This window comes from Muntiacus reevesi, chromosome 8 (genome assembly GCF_963930625.1).
Source record: "Muntiacus reevesi chromosome 8, mMunRee1.1, whole genome shotgun sequence".
Lineage (NCBI taxonomy): Eukaryota > Metazoa > Chordata > Mammalia > Artiodactyla > Cervidae > Muntiacus > Muntiacus reevesi.
The window spans coordinates 22,835,704-22,841,126 of record NC_089256.1 but is presented as its reverse complement, the minus strand read 5'-3'; positions in this window follow the sequence as shown (position 1 = coordinate 22,841,126).

Genomic DNA, 5,423 nt, shown 5'->3' with positions numbered 1-5,423 from the left:
GCCCTCAATCTTTCCCAGCATCAGGGTCTTTTTCAGTGAGTCAGTTCTTCACATCAGGTGGCCAAAGTATTGGAGCTTCAGCTTTAGCATCAGTCCTTCCAATGAATATTCAGGAATGATTTCCTTTAGGATCTCCAGCATCACAGCTTGAATACAGTTACTAATAACACTGCTAACTGCTTTGAGAGAATTACCACAAGAGGTGGTAGAAAGCTAAATGACACTCCATTTTTATCCATATGGTAAATGATTAATAAGCCCTCATTGTTTTATAAACTTCAGAGAAGTAAAACTTGGTTATAATTTAGTCACATTAAGAAATTAATTTAAAAAAAAAAAGAAATTAATTTTTAAAAAGTCCAAATTATCCAGAAGTGAAATTTGAGTAGTGAGTTTTGGGTAATATGCTAGAAAAATTAGATAATAAAATATCCAGGCATCATATTAATGCTAAAATTTATAGTTTACTTATATATAAAACAGTAATAATGATAAAAGCCACTTAAAACAGTACCCTTGTAGACACACATTAGCATCAGATAGCATACAACAAAATAAATATAAGTAGCACCATAAGAACCGAAGAAGAAAAGAGTATGAAAATAAAAATAAGCTGAAAAACATTTCCATTTAGATTTGATTAAAATTAAAAAGTATGGACCTAGCAGAAGCAGAAGATATTAAAAAGAGGTGGCAAGGATACACAGAAAAACTATACAAAAAAGATCTTAATAACCCACATAACCAAGATGATGTGATCAGTCACCTAGAGCCAGGCACCCCGGAGTGCGAAGTCAAGTGGGCCTTAGGAAGCATCATTATGAACAAAGCTATTGGAGGTGATGGAATTCCAGTGGAGCTATTTCAAATCCTAAAAGATGATGCTGTGAAAGTGCTGCATTCAATATGCCAGCAAATTTGGAAAACTCAGCAGTGGTCACAGGACTGGGGAAATTCAGTTTTCATTCCAATCCCAAAGAAAGGCAGTGCTGAAGAATATTCAAACTACTGCACAATTGCATTCATTTCACACACTAGTAAAGTCATGCTCAAAATTCTCCAAGCGAGGCTTCAACGTTCAGATGTTCTGGATTTAGAAAAGTCAGAGGAACCAGAGATCAAATTGCCAACATCTGCTGGATCATAGAAAAAGCCAGAGAATTCCAGAAAAATATCTACCTCTGCTTCATTGACTATGCCAAAGCTTTTGACTGTGTGGATCATAACAAACTGTGGGAAATGCTTCAAGAGATGGGAATACCTGACCACCTTACCTGCCTCCTGAGAAACCTGTATGTAGGTCAAGAAGAAACAGTTAGAACTGGACATGGAACAACAGACTGTTTCCAAACTGGGAAAGGAGTGCATCAAGGCTTATATTGTCACCTTGCTCATTTAACTTATATATAGAGTACATCATGCAAAATGCCAGAGTGGATGAAGCACAACCTGGAATCAAGATAGCCAGGAGAAATATCAATAACCTCAGATATGCAGATGACACCACCCTTATGGCAGAAAGTGAAGAGCAACTAAAGAGCCTCTTGATGAAAGTGAAAGAGGAGAGTGAAAAAACTCGCTTAAAACTACATTCAGAAAACTAAGATCATGTCATCTAGTCCCATCACTTCATGGCAAATAGATGGGGAAACAGTGGAGACAGTGAGAGACTATATTTTCTTGGGCTCCAAAATCACTGTAGATGGTGACTGCAGCCATGAAATTAATAGACACTTGCTCCTTGGGAAGAAAAGCTATGACAAATCTAGACAGCATATTAAAAAGCAGACATTACCTTGCTGACAAAGGTCCATATAGTCAAAACTATGGTTTTTCCAGTAGTTAAGTGTGGATGTGGGAATTGGACCATAAAGAAAGCTGAGCACTGAAGAATTGATGCTTTTGAACTGTGGTGTTGAAGAAGACTCTTGTTTGTTCCTTGGACATCAAGGAGACCAAACCAATCAATCCTAAAGGAAATTAGTCCTGAATATTCATTGGAAGGACTAATGCTCAAGCTGAAGCTCCAATCCTTTGGCCACCTGATGCGAAGAGCTGACTCACTGAAAAAGACCCTGATGCTGGGAAAGATTGAGGGCAGGAGGAGAAGGGGATGAGAGAGGATGAGATGGTTGGATGAGATCAGCGACTCAATGGACATGAGTTTGAGCAAGCCCTGGGAGTGGTGATGGACAGGGAAGCCTGGCATGCTGCAGTCCATGGGGTCGCATAGAATTGTACAAGACTGAGCAACTGAACTGAACTGAAAGTGAAAAAGTAGGGTATAGTTTATGAAATTTGACTTAAAAAATCTTGAGAAAAATAAGTCTTATTGGCACAAGTATTGATACTATTAAAATTCAAAGTGTGATGCAAGTGATTTATCATCTCAAAAAGATCATAGTGATTAAGTTTTGTTCACATCTGATGGTTAAGCACAGATCTTTAAGTTTTCATTTATACATATTCTGAGTCTTTTGATATAATGCAGGATTCCTCTTAAAGTTTATTTTTTGGTCTCCAATTATACTGCAGCTCCATAAAACTGTAATTATTTCTAATGGTTGTAACCTATAACATGAAGATAATGAAGCTTCAGGATCAGTTTAAGTATGCAAATGACATTTAATTGTATTTGTAAGAGTATGTGTTATAGAACATTTAGGAAGATGTAACCCATAGTTGTAAGGAAAGTTTAATTTGCTTGTGAGCCTGGTGATGACTGGCTGGCCATCTCTGGTCTTGGTATTGTTATCTCACCCAGAAGAGAAACTGTTAATTCACCTGCATGCCTGAAAAATACCCCAGGTCATGGACTTTCACTGTGCAGCCTAGGTTAGCTGAATAGAAAGGATGTTTGTAGCAGGTTCATTGTCAGAAACATTGTGACGTCTCTTGCTTCCTGTGGTTACTGCCCAGTGTCAACCCCTCACTGAAACTCCCTTGCGATGGTCTCTATGTTGCTCTCTGGTTTGTTCCTGCCTCTCCTTCTCTTCCCCTCCCCTAGCCCTTGTGTTCTCTGTTCTGTGATACACAGACTCTCTTCCATCTTCTGCCTCCATGAAAGCCCCCTCCTCTTTTAGAAAACATTTTATTTTGTAAAACTTTTAATTTTATATTGAAATATAGTTGATTAACAATGTTGTTTTAGTTTCCGGTGTAAAGCAAAGTGATTCTGTTATACATATACCTGTATGTATTCTGTTTCAAATTCCTTTCCCATTTAGGTTGTTATGTAATATTGAGCAGAGTTCCCAGTGCTATACAGTAGGTTCTTGTTGGTTATCCATTTTAAATGTAGCAGTGTGTACATGTCAACCCCAAACTCCCTAACGTTCCCTCTCCCCAACCTCCCCGCCTGGTAACCATAAATTTGTTCTCAGAGTCTAGGAGCCTGGTTTTGTTTTGTATAAGTTAATTTGTATCATTTTTTTTTAAAGATTTCACATATAAATGATATCATAAGATATTTATCTTTCTCTGACTTACTTCACTCATCTCTAGATCCATCCATGTTGCTTCAAATAGCATTATTTTATTCTTTTTAATGGCTTAATAATATTCGATCGTATGTATGTACCACATCTTGTCTATCCCTTTGTTGATGGACATTTAAGCTGCTTCCATGTCTTGGCTATTGTAAACACTGTTGCAGTTTGGGTATGAAAACAGTAAAGAGGTTCCTTAAAAAACTAAAAACAGAGCTATCATATGATCCTGCAATCCTACTCTTGGGCATATAACCAGAAAAAAACATGGTCCGAAAGGGTACAAGCTTCTTTTACCTTACTGCCTTTCAGGAAGACTGGCTTTCCTCAAGCGTTTTGCTTTGCCACCTTTAAGTCTGGGTGTAAATTCAAACTTGAATCAATCCAGAGGTGGGATTTGAATCAGTTATAGTTTTCTATGCCTCATGCCTATCGTAATTCCTTCACTTAATGCAGAAACAGCTGATCCTTTAAGACAACTGGGCTTCCCTGGTGGCTCAGTGGTAAAGAATCTGCCAGCAACGAAGGAGATGTGGGTTCGATCCCTGGGTGGGGAAGATCTCTGGAGAAGGAAATGGCAACCCACTCCAGTATTCTTACCTGGGAAATCCCATGGACAGAGGAACCTCTCTGGCTACAGTCCATGGCATCAGAAAGAGTCAGACGCAACTTAGCAACTTAGCACACATAAGACAATTAGTTGTTCCATTTATTTACCTAGAAAATATTAATCATGCCAGATTTTGTGGTGCAAGCTGGTGCATTGGCACCCTGCCAATTGAGTCAGCATCAGCCCCTGCTTTCGTGGCATTTGTAGTCTAGAGACAAGATATTAAGCAGATTATCAAGGGTGTAGTGCATATAAACAATGAAAAGTCAGGAAAGGCTTCCTTGATTAAGTGTTGACTGCACTGAAGTGAAACTGGGTGTCTGGAATTAACTAGGGACATAGAGATGGAGTGTGGAGAGAATGTTTCAGGTGAAAAGACTAGCGTGTGCTAAGGTCCTGTGGTTGCTATTATCACTGTGCCAATGAACCTGAACAATAGTCAAGTCTAGAGCACTGAGAATGAAGCAGACCTGGTAGGGAATGAGCCTCCAGGGTAGGCAGGAGCCAGAAAACATGCAGTCTCATAGAGCAAGATCAGGATTTGTTTTCTGTACCGAGAACAATGAGAAGCCACTTGTTGATTTTAAGCAGGAGGATGAGGTGATTGGAACTATGCTCTGAAACGTCTCTCTGGCTTTAGCACGCACTGTGGATCTGCGGGGGTGGGGGTGGGGACAAGCGCGGACGTGAGAACAGAGAGCAGAGGGGTTGCTCTGGTGTGTGGCGCGGCGGAGGCCATGGACAGGGGGAGAAGGGGCGTCCAGGAGGATTTCCGCGATCAGATGACCAATGTGGAAGATGGGGGGTGGAGAATCCCAAGAAAGCATCCAGCAAACTGGTGCTGGTGTTGCCACTCCGTGAGCATTAAGAACATTGGAAAAGAGCCCTATCCTGTGTTGAAAAACAGTAGTTCAGCAGGTTTGCTCTTCGGGTGTGTCTGGCTCAGCTCCCATCCGGCGGCTTCAGCTCTACGCCCTCCTCAGACACCACGTTCGGGACCTAGATGCGAACTCAGACCCTCTCAGCTCTTGAAGGACCAAGTAGGTACCAGACCGGCCAAGTCGCCTAGCCACAGCGCGAGAAAGATCCAGAACTAGCTCTGTGCAGTCTGGAGGAAGAAACGAACACTAAACAAGCAAACGGATTCCCTCCGAACAAAACTGATCAGCAACCAACCCTAAACTGCGCGAACGCCTGATTGCCGAAAGAAGGGAGAGAACACCTCCTGCGCAAGCCCGCCGCCGGCTCGCGCGCGGGAGCGAGTCCGCACGACGTCACCTCACGGCGTCTACGGCTGACGTCACTCCCTAGCGCCGGCCGGAAGA